The sequence below is a fragment of the Bos taurus genome, chromosome 4 (assembly GCF_002263795.3).
Source record: "Bos taurus isolate L1 Dominette 01449 registration number 42190680 breed Hereford chromosome 4, ARS-UCD2.0, whole genome shotgun sequence".
Lineage (NCBI taxonomy): Eukaryota > Metazoa > Chordata > Mammalia > Artiodactyla > Bovidae > Bos > Bos taurus.
This window is the reverse complement of record NC_037331.1, coordinates 14,690,075-14,705,907: the sequence shown is the minus strand read 5'-3', so window position 1 is coordinate 14,705,907 and position 15,833 is coordinate 14,690,075. Positions and strand designations below refer to the sequence as shown.

Below are 15,833 nucleotides of genomic sequence, written 5' to 3'. Positions count from 1 at the left end.
TTTCATGTAAGTGATACTTTGCCTGTGGGTATCTTTTCTGGTCTGGGTTGAAGAGGACTCTTTCTACAGTGGTTGTGTGATTGCTTCTGACAGATCTATCAGGCGTATTCCCAGGCCAAACTCCTTTTAGGCTATTTCCTTAACTAGAATTTCACACTTTATATGGGTAGCATGGATTATTATTATTGTATGTATTATTGTTATTATTATTCTATTATTATTATATGGTAGCTAAAAATGCCCCCCTCTGAGGGTAATGAATTCCTAGGGAAGCTCTTTGTGTTTCCTCCACCTGGAGGCAAAACCAAGAAAGGCAAGTTCTTTTCTTGCCTATATATGCTGAAGGACAGATTTTTTTTCTCTAAATTTCCCTTTAACTGAGACTGTAGTTACTCAAAGTTTCCTGCTTTTTATAAAAGTTTTAATTCCATTTCCTGTGAACCCTCCATTTTCTCTATGAGCTCAAAGGCTTTATCTCCTGGTTTTTCATGAATGTTATACTTCCAGCCCTCAGATTTCTGGCTGATTTCATTTCCCAATTTATACTTGTCTTCTGGGAATTTCCCCTTATTGAAAACTCAGCTACTCAGTTCAGTGAAAAGTTTTCAGGATACTTTCTCTTCCTTGCTACAGAAAATGGAAATCTCCCACTTACCTAAATTAGATCCAACCATATGACTTGTTGATATTTGACTATTTTTGACCTATAAAATTCTGTTCATAATATAACTCAGATATTTAACTTATATATTTTCTAACCCTTAGTTGATGTGAGGGTTAAATGAGATAATGTATTTAAAGATCTTATAAGTTTGGACATGTAGATAACAATAAATGTTAACATTATAAACACACATGTCTGTAAGTGCAAAGGATACATACTGTCTGGTTGGTCCTTCGTCCTCAGTTCTTGTCTCATCGTAGCAAAGAATTGAAATGACCGACAGTTATAGCTCAAGCAGGCAAGATTTATTGTGCAAGCAGTACACTCTTGACACGTTAAGAGTGGGCCACCCCACAGGAGTGGCCCTGTCCTAGTTTGGCTTCCCTCTTTTATATCCCTTGTTCCCTCCCCCGAGGGGTTCCTGAGACCTCATAGGTTACACCCTATGCAGATAGGGAACAACCTGCATATGCCCAAGACCAGCAGGGAAGGGGACATGCTTTCTGGGAAACAGGTATGCTTTTAGGAAAGGGGACGTGTTGGGCATATTTTCTCACCAGAGGTTCCCATTCCAGTCTATGGCTTCCCGTTTTTGTACACTTTTTTGTTTTTCTAGTCGCCACTTCTTCTGACTGCCATCTGAGACCCTGTTTCCCTATTCTAACTAACAATATCATAAATAAAATACTGTTAATAGGATTTTCCTTGAAGGAGGGGACCTTACTAGAAACAGGGAAGGAAAGAGATACTTACTAATTTTTCCTGTAAACTCTTTGGTAACTCTTAAATTTTGAACTATTTGCATATATTTCCTATTCAAAAATCATTGTAAAAATTATAAGCCCATGAAACTACATAGCATGCTATAAATAAATATATATGGAAGATGGTACAGAGATTCCTTAAAAAAATACCACCATATGACCCAGCAATCCCACTCCTGAGGAATGTACCCTGAGGAAACCAAAATTGAAAGAGACACATGTATCCCATTGTTCATTGCAGCAGTACTTACAATAGCTAGAATATGGAAGCAACCTAGATGTCCATCAACAGATAAATGGATAAAGAAGTTGTGGTACATACACACAAAGGAATATTACTCAGCCATTACAAGGAACGCATTTGAGTCAGTTCTGATGAGGTGGTTGAACCTAGAACCTATTATACAGAGTGAAGTGAGTCAGAAAGAGAAAGATAAATACCGTATTCTAATGCACATGTACAGAATCTAGAAAAATGGTACTGAAGAATTTATTTACAGGCCAACAAAGGAGAAACAGACATAGAGAATAGTCTTACGGACATGGGGAGAAGGGAGGAGAGGGTGAAATATATGGAAAGAATAACATGGAAATTCACATTACCATATGTAAAATAGATAGCCGTCGGGAATTTGCTATATGGCTCAGGAAACTCAAACAGGGGCTCTGTATCAACCTAGAAGGATGGGATGGGGAGGAAGATGGGAGGGAGGTTCAAAAGGGAGGGGATATATGTATACCTATGGCTGACTCATGTTGAAGTTTGACAAAACAGCAAAATTCTGTAAAGCAATTATCCTTCAATAGAAAATAAATTTAAAAAATGAAGCAGCCACTGCTTTTTAAAACAGGCTCTTACCACATGATTCCTCTCTATGTCTATGGTAATCAAGGCATTCACTATAAAGATACTAATGGAATTTTAAAATTTCACCTGAACATATGGGGCCATTAAAAGAAGTTACCAGAGCAGTTTATGTGCCCAACCTCCTTCTAAGGACTCATGCACTATGGCAGAAGTACCATAGTACTTCTGTGTACCTCTGCACCAGAGGGATTTGCCTTCAGTTATTGTTCCTTAGCCATGTGAGGTAGTGTATTGTATTGATGCTTTCCCCTGGTCTACAGCAAGGTCTCTTAACCTCCAGAGATTGTCCCTTCAGAGCTGATAATTCTCTGTGGTGGAGCTGTCCTGTGCACTGTAAGATGTGTGGCCTCATCCCCAGTCTCTATCCTAGTTGCCAGCAGCGCTCCCCTTCCTCAGTTTTTTCTACGGACATTGCTAAATACTCTCTGAGGGACAGAACTGCTCCCAGTTGAGAGAGACTTTTGAGCAACCTACATCTTGCTAAATGCTTTGGTCTGAGCCTGTGTTGGTGAGTTAAGCGTCAAAACTGAGAAGAAATACCTGAAGGTCTTTCTGTGGTTTAGGAAGAGGAGGAAACTCCTTTCATAGGTTAAACTGGTTCTCTGACTGGATAAACCAAAGGGAACCAGTGACAACATCCCAGGGGTACTCAAAAAATTATCAGTATCTTCCCTTTGAAACTTGCAAAATGTCAGTTCAAAAGGTGTTCCTTCCGCTATTTATATAGCAAAGCCCACTTGCAAATAGTACCTGGGCATTCTTTTGGGTGGGCTTCCCTGGTGGCTCAGTGGTAGAGAATCCGCCTGCCAATGCAGGAGACACAAGTTTGATCCTTGGGTTGGGAAGATCCTCTGCAGAAGGAAATGGCTACCTACTCCATATTCTTGCCTGGGACATTCCATGGACAAAGGAGCCTGGCAGGCTACAGAGTCTGACATGACTTAACACCTAAACAACAACAATTGTTTTGGGTACAAGCTCATACATAAACTGTGGAGCACAGAAAAGGACTGGCAGGAAGTCTTAGGGCACATCCAGTCCTTGGCTCATTAAGAAGAATCACATTAAGTCTATCTCCTCAGTCAAATAAACCTTTCTGCACACAACACAGCTTAGAAAAGCTTACTTACTCTTAATTTAGCTGATATGTATTAGACATCTTTAAAGTTCTCCATTGAGGATTCTATTTAAAACATTGCCATCACCTCATTCTATGTTCATTTCTAAATTATTTAAAACTTTGCACTTAAAAATATTAACTTTGTAAAAGTCTAACCTGGAATGGAAAGATACAGCAGGTTTTGGAAACATTCTCTTTAAAAAATGAATCAGAGACTCATAGACTCATATTAATCTATTAGTTTTTCTCCCTTGCCCTACCTTCTTTAAAAAAAAAATACTAAATGTTTTAATGCAAATGGAGTTACTTGCAGGGATCCCTGCTTCAAACATAGGAAATAAACTGTAATTTGCAAAGTTCATTATCAAAGATCAACGTTGAGAAGTGAATAATCTTAGTCAGTTGGGTGCAAGTTTTCATCATTTAAATGTCACTGAAAGCTGGAATAGGCATACTTAATTTTTTAATTAAAATACTTTAAAATTACTCAAGGTTATTTTTAAAGTACAAATAAAATAAAGATAATTTTTAAAAGCTAGTTTATACTAAGATGAATTTATATAAAAGCATTTCAACTTATTTTAAAATCTTCATAACATCTTAAAATCCATTACTTCATGTATATGGGAAATGTCTCTAAGACTTAGTCATTTAAGGATAAGATAGTTTTATTTTTCCAGTTAAGCCCAGAATTGTTTTAGCCCTTTCACCTCACTTACACATGCATCAATCAATTTGCTTCTGCCTCCCAAGTTCAATATGAAGAATCATATTAGTCTTGAATCAAACTAGTCTTGAAATAGTACGTGATTTTCAAATTGTGGTGGGGGGGGGCGGGTGGTGGGGGGTGGAAATCACTTGCCTTCTGCCTTATTTGTAAAATACTATCCTCAAAATTCTATTTCAGGGTCAGCAACTGTGATATTAGATTGAATATGCATGAACTGAACACATTTACAAGTTAAAAAGATCTTGGGTTTCTGAAAAGAATACGCCATTGTTCTTGTGTTGCCCTTCTCTTTTTCCTCTAGCTATTAAAAAAAAAAGATGCTCCCTTCTCTTTCCTCACTATACTTAGTCTAAGAGTTAACTACCCACACCTGACCACATAAGAAGCAAAAAGGAGAATGCAAATAACCTGATGTACAGAAAACTAAGAATAGCTGCATAAAAGGGCTCTACTCTCATTCGGTCTTTCTCCATCATTACAAAGGGTAGTGATTTTCTAGAATTTAAGATGGTAGCAAGAATGGGCATAACCCTTAATATCTTTTCATCTATGAGAGACCTAGAAGTGATTCCCTCTTAACTAATAACAGGAATATATAGTGGCTCAGACAGTAAAGCGTCTGCCTACAATGCAGGAGACCTGGGTTCTATCCTGGGTCGGGAAGATCCCCTGGAGAAGGAAATAGCAATCCACTCCAGTGTTCTTGCCTGGAGAATTCCATGGACAGAAGAGCCTGGCGGGCTACAGTCCATGAGGTCTCAGAGAGTTGGACATGACTGAGCAACTTTCACTCTCCCATAACTGATTCATATTGTATGGCAGAAACCAATGCAGCATTGTAAAACAATTATCTTTCAATTAAAACTTAAAAAAAAAAAAAAAACTGATAGGCAGGTTATATATATGCTGATGACTTGCCTACAATTGGAAGGGCCACTGCCTACACCCCAGTGGTGAGGCAAAGAGCCCCTGCTGTCATCTTCCTGGGCAGGAGACCTCATGAAAGTTGGTGGGTCTACCATTTAAACTGCCTAAAGCATGTTCCATGACCACACGGCAGCGTGACCTTGGGCGAATTTTCTTATCCTCTCTGAGTCTGTTTTACTTCCTAGGATCTTGCACAGATCAAACGACCGAATGTAAACACAGTGATTGAATCGCAGTGAACATTCAACAAACGACAGGGACGTGGGGAGTGCTCTCTGCTGGTGACACCTCTTTGTTCCAGTCCCTCTCCCTGTCATCCTGTCATTCCTGCCAGCTCACTCTTTTTTTTTTTTTTTTTTTGCCAGGCAAAAAAAAAGGGGGCATGGGGGATAAAGGAGAAGCATGAACAGAAGCTCAATTGAAAACAAATCGAAATTCATTCACAAGAAGCACATCCTTGATTTGGGTTGTGGCTCTGCTTATTGAGTGCAGTTTATGAGGTACCATGTTGTGACTGCTGTCCTGATCTCCCCTTGATTATTACAGCCACAGGCTGTTCAGCACAACTGACATGGGTGTTATGTCCTTTAAGAAATTGACCCTCTGATGATGTGTTTCCAAAAGGAATCCTGCTCACTTCCAACATGAAGCCTAGATCTGGAGGATAAACAGAGTGCAACAGTTCCCTGATATGGAGATTGCCATAATGGTGACTCTTTCTGCTCCTTCTTCCTCTTAGCTCTGATAAAGGATTAGCTTGCTGGTGGCAGTAACACTCCCCTCTCTTACTTGTCCAATTCAATGAGAACAGCCCCCAGGGGAGTTACAGGAGGAGGCTGTCTCTTGTGAACCATCCTTGGGACTACATCTTGACAATTCCCACAGTGCCAGCCACTTCCCTGACTCTTCATGAAACTGTCCATTTTATTTTTTTCATTATTTTCTCTTTAAATTTTTAATTAGAGGTAGTTACTTCCCAATATTGTGGTGGTTTCTGCCATACAACAACGTGAACTGGCCACATGTATACATATGTCTTCTCCCTCTTGAACCTCCCTCCCACCGCCCTCCCCATCCCACCCCTCTGTGTTATCACAGAGCATCGGCTTGGGGTTCCCTGCATCATACAGCAAATTGCCACTGGCTATCTGTATTGCATATTGTAATGTATATGTTTCAATGCTATTCTCTCCCATCACCCCACCCTCTCTTTCCCCCACTGTGTCCAAAAGTCTGTTCATGCCTGCATCTCCTTTGCTGCTCTGCAAGTAGGATCATCAGTACTATTTTTCTAGATTCTATATATATGCATTAGTATGTTATATTTGTCTTTCTCTTTATGACTTACTTCACTCTGTACAATAGGCTCTGGGTTCATCTACCTCATTAGAACTGACTCAAATGCATCCCTTTTTATAGCTGAGTAATGTTCTATTGTGTATATGTGCCACAACTTCTTTATCCATTTATCTGTCATTTTTTTTTATCAATTCATGTAGGTTGCTTCTATGTTCTATCTGCTATGCACAGTGCTGCAATGAGCATTGGGGTACATGTGTCTTTTTCAATTATGGTTTCCTCAGGGTATATATGTGCAGTAGTGGGATTACTGGGTCACATGGTAGTTTTATTCCTAGTTTTTTAAGGAATCTCCATACTGTTCTTCATAGTGGCTGCATCAATTTACATTCCTCACCAGCAGTGCAAGAGGTTTCCCTTTTCTCCACACCATCTCCAGCATTTGTTGTCTGTAGCCTTTTTGATGATGGCCATTCTGAGTGCTGTGAAATATCTCACTGTAGTTTTGATTTGCGTTTCTCTAATAAGGAGCAATGTTGAGCATCTTTTCGTGTATTTATTAGGCATCTGAAACTGTCAGTTTCCTCATTTATTGTCATGTATCAGTGTCCATTTCTCTTTCCTCAACTCGAAAGAGAGGCTGTCTCTTTTCCATCAATCTGAAAGTGCTATCTTTAGTACAACTAACTGTAAATTTGCCATGTTTACATATTTTGCTTTATATTAACTCCAACTCAGGAAATTTTTGATTCATTTCCTCAAGAAATTTCAATCTTCAAAGAGAATCACATTCATAGCAATTTTTCCATCCTTTTATCACATCAATACATTGTGAATATTGACTGGTTAGAGTTTTAAACAATGTGGAAATTTTTATTTTCAAAGAAAGGGTGGGCACAGTGAGAGAATAACATGTTCAGAGATCAAAATAAAATTTCTGAGATTAACCAACTATTAAGGAATGATTATATTTCAGCTGTAACTTTTTTTAATTTAATTTTTATTGAAGGATAATTGCTTTACAGAATTTTGTTGTTTTCTATCAAACCTCAACATGAATCTCAATTGTAGTTTTTAAAATTTGAGTTTCAAGATTTTCCTATTAAAATTTGTTTTTAGCATAAGTCAGGTTTCCTGAATCTGTATTGAATCTTAGTTTCCTGTCAGTTCCACCATTAAACATCATTATACCAGAAGACCACTTCGCTTATCACTCCCAGAGAAGTCTCTTTAAACTAAGACTCTAAAGATCAAGCAGGTTTTATTTCTAGTCATGGTGGTGCCTTTATCACAGCAGTAATTATTCTCTATACCATATAAACCATCAAAGTAGAGGAAAAGAAAGTTAGAAACTGCCAGTCTCTGGTGCTATTCAACTGTAAAGAACTATATTCAGGGAGAAGAAAGCATTTTGGTTAGGATAAAATTAAAATCTATTCTTATTTCTTGTAAGAATGGAGAATAATAACTTGAAGACATATAAGAAATGACTTAATGAAAAAGAATATTTTATACTTATAATAAGATATCCAAAGTTGGCCAGAGCAGTGGCATTTTCTAACAGTTATATAGGAATCCTGTAGTCATATCTACTCTGAATATAATTGTAGACAAATAGTAAATCTAAATAATCTGATAGTAAATCTAAATAATCTCCTGGCTCTCAGCCTTGCCAGAAAACTTTTAAAGGCTGCCTATCTGCCTGAAAAAGTGTTATGAGTTTGCTACCAGGGCAAATTTTGGGGGGGAGAGAAAAGTCACTTGGAACCCAGTCACTTTGTCGTGGGAGAACATGAACGTCTTAGTGGACCCCTGAGCACCCCCTCCTCCAATCCCTCTCAGTTAAACGATGGGAGGGGGAGAAAAGGGAAGTGGCCTCAGGCCATGGCTTCTTCTACCATGGCCTCCACCATTACACACTGGTCAAGAATAATGCCATGAATCACTCAGTAGCTTTGCTTCAAAGATCTTGAAACAACTTAGCACAGTTTTCAGGCAGTAATAATCTTATCATTTGTATAGTGAAAAGATAGCCTTATAAGTGATAATGACATGCCCAGTCACCAAATGTTGAAACCTTTACCTTACTCGGGGAAGACTGGACCTGGGCAAAGTGATCAAGAGGAGTCACTTATTCCAAAGGCAATGAAACTTCCAAGTTCAGCATAGCAAACACAGATACATTTTTCTCATCTCTCTGTGTGCCCATTGTCTTTGTCAGGGTGCCCAAAACATATTCTTTTGCCAAGCACTTAATCCAGGCATCCAAAAGTTCGAGATTTGTAAGGTTCCAATGAGCACCAGGGACAGATCCATACACAGAACTAAGGGGAGCTCTTTCCCTCTTGTGCTGTTTCCAACATGGGTTCTTTCTCCTTCCTCTGATGGATCCCATTTTAATCTGGGTGTTTCTACACCTATTTTATTGTTAGAAGTGTTAAAGAAAACACAAAAATATACTATTATATGTTTAACATGGGTGAAACAGAGGGAAATTCACATTTGTGCTGAGGGAATTAAAAAGTTCTCAATCTAGGGAAGGAAAATGGCAAATGATTCCCAAGCCAGTGGGAGATGAAGTCCACAGCATCACTTTGACAGCACAGAAATCTGCCTTTGGGTAAAGCATGACAAAGCGCACGTATGCCTCTGTTCAATGGTCATGAGAATTTTGGTTCTAGAACCAAGCTTTTGATTCTGGGTAAATAGTGAATTTTCCATTACAGCAATGCTCAATAAGATGTGCCCCGAGTATATTGTTAGTTGTCTCTGTAAGGTTATTGTAAATTATGTGGGTGTTGTCATAGGTGTGTTCTACACATGGGAAAGCCTTGTAGCCCAGATGGAGGAATTAGTCTGCCAAAGTTGGGCTTCACATTCTTGCTGCAGACTCTCTCAGCTTAGCCAGACTCACACTATCTTCAGAAGAGCAACCAAGCCCAAAACTGCAGGGTGGCTTAGTACATTGTTGAGTTTAATTTTAAAGAATATGTGCCTTTATCCTCACCAGTCTTAGTGTAGATAAATTTCTTAGGTAACTAGATGAATAATTTTTAACCTTTCTGCATAATATCCTTGTTCTGAATATAAGTAAACCTTAAGAACAGATCATAAGAAAAGCCTAAACATGAAATTTTATCTAGCTTCTGAGAAACAGTGTTTATACCACAGAGACAATTTTTATTTTTTTCCTAAAACATAATGTAGACCATACAATTATTTGCAAAATAAACCTAGGCTCTCATTTATCAATCCTGTCAGACATTAAAAATGTGCAAGAATTTGCAAATAAATACATTTGAAAGAATGTATCCTTTGGGAGAAAAAAAATTACACATTCGATTATATTTGACATCATTTTCCCCCCTGCTGTCAAAAATGAAAACAGAGTTTACTTTTCACTGGAGCAAATGCATTATAATCTCACTTCATTAAAGGCCAAACTTGAGGATTATACATCTGAGAGGAGAAACTTCCTTTATTTGTTTAAAACGTACTTTTATTATGTGGGAGTGAGTTGACTGGGTACTGCTAAAGCTTCCACTGGTTTGTGAAATATGATTTCTGTTGAGGCAGTCTGAATGCAGGTTGGAAAAGAATTTCCAGACACCAAGCATTTCAGAAGGGAGTGAGTTTATTAAGAACAAAAAGCAGAAATAATGTGGGCACTGCAAGTGCAACGGGCCGACCTCCTGACAAACCAGAGAGAGTCAACAGTTTTTATGGGTTAGTAGCCAATTTTTATAGCCTCAAGACAAAGCAGACTCCTGCTGGAAGATTGTCATAAAGGTGATTACTTAGTGCCGGGGACCAGCCCCGGCTGATCCAGGGTATTCGAAGGAGAGACGGCGTAGGCGAAGATCAGGAAACAATTGCTTAATTAAATGTTAATTAAGGATATAAAGAGTAATAGAATGAGGATAGCTCAGTAAAATTCAGTGAAGAAAAGAGGCTGAAATAAGGATAGCTCAGTGAGGAAATTCAGTGGAGAAAAGAGGCTGAAATAAGGATAGCTCAGTGAGGAAATTTAGTGCAGAAAAGAGGCTGAATAATTCAGCCAGAAGGTAAGAGAAAGAACGACATGGTGAGACCAAGTTTCGGTGAACAAGGCCCGCACTTTATTTTCCAAAGTAGTTTTTATACCTTAAGTTATGCATAGAGGATAATGGGGGAAGGGGTAGAGTCATGCAGTAAGCCAGGCTTTCTTCCTGCAAACTTATCATATGCAAAAGTTTAGGTGATTTGCATCATCTTCTGGCCTGGAGGCCTTTTTCTCTAAAGGTGATTATTCTCAAGTCAGGCGCCAGCCTCCAAAAAGCATTAGATAAAGTTGCATTCCTACAGAGCAAAGGTGTGGTGGGCTATAACAAGAAAAAGAATTAACTCAAGGGTCCCAGGTTACAAACATTAAAGCTACTACTTACACCAATTATATTAAGCAATACACTGCCAGGGACACAGCAGGTAAGGGATATGGAAACTTAGCAGCAAACATTGGCCCAACAAGTGAAAATCCCTTCACCAATACAATTTCTAATCAATCTTTAGACTGCTCAAAGGAATCTGTATTTAGACAGTTTAGAACATCTCATGCCTCTCACAGTTTGGAGGCTCTGAGCAATCACATGTGGCCGGAAAAACCTATTCAGGCAGGCTAGAGGACTTCCAAGGGAGTTTGTAGGTTGAAACACTGTCACACCCAGGAATTATTAACTGGAGCTATAAGCTAACTCTTTTTTCAGAGAGGTAGTGGGGGACAGCCCCCCGTAAAGTCAGAGGTGTAGGTGAAAGCACAAAGCAGAAAGTAGGCAGACTCTGGTTTTGGGGGTAGATTGCTCGAGAATTTCCAGGGGGACTCCTGAAGCTCGATCCCGCCTTTGCGTATGCCGAGCCTCCTTCCTCATGACCTTTGTCATGGGCGGAGTTCCTCACGCTGGCTACCGGCAGTGATAGAATTCCAGTTGAGCTATTCCAGATCCTGAAAAGTGCTGCACTCAATATGCAATATGCACTCAATATGCAATATGCCGGCTCCCGGCAGCTTAGGGTGTTAAAAAGTGATTACCGGGGGGGGGGGGGGGGGGGGGGGCGTCTTTGACTAATTTGGGGTTCAGGAAGCCTGCTTGTGATGATCAGGGGGCCTTTGGCAACAGTTACAAAGGGGCTCAGTCAGCTTCTGGGGGGACCTGGGGTCTGGGCTCTGCTTCTGTGGCCTTGTGGCAAGGCCTCGCAGCTTTGGCCTTGGGGCAGGACTCAACAATCTCTTACATTCATTTTTAAGTCTAAAGAAGACCCACACATTGAGCATACTACAGGGGAGATGCCAAAGGAAAAGAAATAACTGTTAAGGAAGGTTCTAGATGCATCAGACGGAGAAGGCAATGGCACCCCACTCCAGTACTCTTGCCTGGAAAATCCCATGGACGGAGGAGCCTGGTAGGCTGCAGTCCATGGGGTTGTGAAGAGTCAGACACGACTGGGCGACTTCACTTTGACTTTTCACTTTCATGCACTGGAGAAGGAAATGGCAACCCACTCCAGTGTTCTTGCCTGGAGAATCCCAGGGACGGGGGAGCCTTGTGGGCTGCCATCTATGGGGTCGAACAGAGTCAGACACGACTGAAGTGACTTAGCAGCAGCAGAAGCAGATGCATCAGAAGAAACTTGTTTACTGAAAAAAAAAATGTACAACCTAAAAATTGAAAATTATGTTTTATTTGGGGTCATTACTGAGAACTAAATCCAGGGAAGATGTCTCTGAGGAACCATTCCAACGATGTTAAGGAGGAACCAGAATACATAGGAGATTTTGCTAAAAAAAAAAAAAAAAGTAGTCAAACAAAAGATTACTGCCAACCACAAAAAATCAGACATCTCAAGTTAATGATTTTAGTGCTTTTCTATGTATGGGAAGAGGCAAGAGTCTGGGCTCACTGAAATGATTCCTTAAATAGGCATCTTAACACCTAGGATCAGTATTCTGTTTTTCTCCATCCTAAATCCCCCAGTTTGACAAGACTAAAAGCATTGTCTCAATGAAGAGAAGGTCATGAGTAAACACTTTTGGCTCAGCTTGGTGACCAGATCTGTGACCAACAGACAAAGAAAGAGACAGAAAGGTGAATCTTAGGGGGAAATAGTTAAATGTCTGAAAGGTGGGCCTTTTGAAATGGAGTGTCCCATCTTCATACACCAGCCACTTAAGATATGTCACAAGTATTCCCCAGCCAGAATTGCCCCTTCCTTTCTTTATGCTCCCATAGGATTTCTTTCCCCAAGAGGAGCACACGTGACACGGTGTTGCTGCTTGTCCACATGCCTCCTCTTCCCAGGAACACTAGGTTTCTTAATGGTCATCTCTGTGAAGTCTAGTTGTCTGTCCAGTACCTGGGAAAGGGCCTGAACCCAGTACTTAATGCATAGTGGACAAATGAACAATCATGTACAAAAGTAAGTTGTACTCAAAGGATGGACTCATCGCCTGTTTCCCCCTGTATTCTCAGTACCCAGCAAAACTCCTGACTAGGAAGGTCTTGGTATAAACAAGTAGGTAAAAAGATCTGTAACTCTGGCCAACAGACTCACTTTTGAACCTCAGCTTTAAGCCGGAATAAGTTATTGGGTTGGTCAAAAAGTTTGTTTACATTCTTCTGTAATATCTTATGGAAAATCCCAAAGAAACTTTTTGGCCAACCCAATACATCTCTGTACTTCCATTTTCTCACTTTAAAATGGGGTTGATTGATTAACTAAGCAATACACGCATTAAAGGTTTGCCCAGTACCAGGCATAAACAAGGCCTCATTAAAATATCAGCAAATCTTATAGTAAAGGCTATAAAATTGACTTAATTCTTCACTGTCTATTTAGCTGAAATGTTTATTTAATTTCTAAGTTCCAAAATCCCATGAGAAAAAGGCTAATGTGATAGTAAAAACCTTTGTACCTCTGGCACATTATCTGTAAGAAAGTTAAATGAAATGGAATTACCCCAAAATCAAAGGGTACAATTGTCAGAAATAAACACATTGATTCCAATTAACTCTGTTGCCATCACCTCATCAAATCCTTTCCACAATATCACTAGTTAAATCTATTTACCACTGTATATCCCAGGGGCATTTCAGGGCCTCATACATGGAAGCTTCATTTTTACACCGTTCTTATGCCTGACAGAGAAAATATGGTTCTCGTCTTTCAGAATTTGGATAACTGAAGTTTGGTTTAAGTAATCTGGCTTAAGACAGCAGGACTTAATAAGGAAATACCCAACTAGCAATTGGACAATAATTAGCAACTGGATAATCTGGCCCAGGGTCTAGGACTATCTTAAGTACCTGGGTACTACACTGGGGCTCATCTTTTAAATTTCCTGAGTTTCAATGTCATTATTTATAAAATGTGAGAAAAGTCTCCACTCTTTAAATCATATAACTATAAATGATGTTGTATACCTGAAAACTGTTTTGAAAATATAAGGCAAGTATTAAATCTTACATCCAAGTACCTCATACTTGTTGCTTCTCTCTTCAAAAGAACCTCTTTTGAAACATTGCCAAGACTTAAACAAATATTGCCACAGTTTGCTTTGGAGGGATCTTTTCTTAATTGGATCAAAGATCAGTTCTCCAAGTATAATCTAGCACAATTGTATTGACTTAGCAAATGAAGAAACTGGAACGCAGAGGTGCTGTAACTTGCCCTGATTTTACACAGCAGACTAGTGTGTGGCTTCTATACCAAGAAACCCACCCTAATTCCTTCTGTTCACTGTGCTGACCACAGAATGAGGAGGCCTTTGTATTTTTTTACAGTTCAATTTGAAAGCATTCACTGTTTATTAACTGACCGGATACAAAAATAATCATGGTAGATAACTTAGTTCATTCCTCTAATTAGCCTGTTGATCAGCTTGCCCCTGTTGCCAGCATCTCCACCTTCAAGAAAACACATGATCTTTTTCTTCATTCCATCTCCTAGAAAAGACAATTTGAAGGGCCACAGAAAGTTGTTTGTTTCTTTGAAACATTTTTCAAGAGTAAGGATCTCATGAATCAGATCCTCATGCCATATTTGCCTAGAGATCAAGCAATCAGCATGTTATCTATCATGGCAATTCACTTCATATTGATTTGGTCATAACAACACTTACAGATCAGTTCATTTACAGACTTCAGGTTTGGATATCCCCATGCAATGTATGGTTCCACAATTCTCAGCATGTTATTTGAAACCTTGTTGAGCTTCACAAAGGTGCTGTTGAAGATCTGACAAATGCTAATAAGCCACAACAACTTTTGATCCTCTGGGCTCGCACCACTAATAACTCTTACCCTGATGACAGATGCCCATTTGGGTTCCACAGGTACATAGAAATTGCCAGCTTTTCCTGCCATCCTAGCCATTTGGATTTCATTTCTGTATATCTGCCTGTATTCCTTGTGATTGTGCTTAGCTGTTTCATAGATAAGATTCCGCCTTGCCTGTTGAAGCATCTTTTGGGCAAACTTCTTTCTCAGGTACTTGATCTTAAGCTCTGCAAAATTCTTTTGCTTTTTCTTAAGGGTTTCTGGCCCTGGTGGCTCAGACAGTAAAGAATCTGCCTGCAAGGCAGGAGACCTGGGTCTGATCTCTGGGTCAGGAAGATATCCTGGAGAAGGGAATGGCACCTCCACTCCAGTATTCTTGCCTGGAGAATGCCATGGACAGAAGAGCCTGATGGGCTACAGTCCATGGGGTCACAAAGAGTCAGACATGAGTGAGTGACTAACAGTTTCATTTCTGGCATAGCAGGAACCTTGTTTTTCTTCTCTTCTGCACCCTCCATAGTTGCAGCCAGAAAAGAGCAGGGCCTTTGTAGTTTATGTGTAAATAAATAAATCTGGAATTAATGAGCTGACACAAATAGGCCACTTGTTTTTCCAGAACTGGATATCTTGAATATTCAAACTGAAGATACATGATTTAGTAAACGGAAAAATATGGAGAATTTACATTTATTGTGGGCAGCATCAGCGATCTGGAGCTTTTGTAAATGTTTCCCTGAAGGAAGAATCTCTGGAAAACTTGTGTTGAAATGCATACAAATCTGGTGGAAACTTGTTTGCACTTGCCTTTTTTTTTGATTGCAGAGGACATCCGTGCTATGATTGAGGTTGTGTCTATAACAGGGTCCTAGAGGGTCCTTTACTGTCTGTCACAGACAAATAAAAGCAACAGCAGCTAAGAGGACATAGGAAAAATGCCAGCAGCTCCCCTAGAGCAGTGGTCAGTAAGAAGCATCTCATAGCCTAGATAGAATGTTTTGGTACATGACTCTCTGGTAGACCTGTAAGCATTGCTAGCTTAAATGAAGAGTTGATTTTTTCTTTTTGAATAACAGCAGGGGCAAACAATTAATTTATTGATTGATTAATGGTGTATATTCAGCTCTGTTCAGAGAGAATCAGTCACGTTTAATG

At 39.6% G+C, this 15,833-nt stretch overlaps 1 pseudogene; it reads right to left on the bottom strand.

Moving 5' to 3' along the window:
* Window positions 1-14,250: 14,250 nt before the first annotated feature.
* LOC107132380 (large ribosomal subunit protein uL30-like) lies at window positions 14,251-15,199 on the bottom strand (annotated as a pseudogene).
* Window positions 15,200-15,833: the final 634 nt, after the last annotated feature.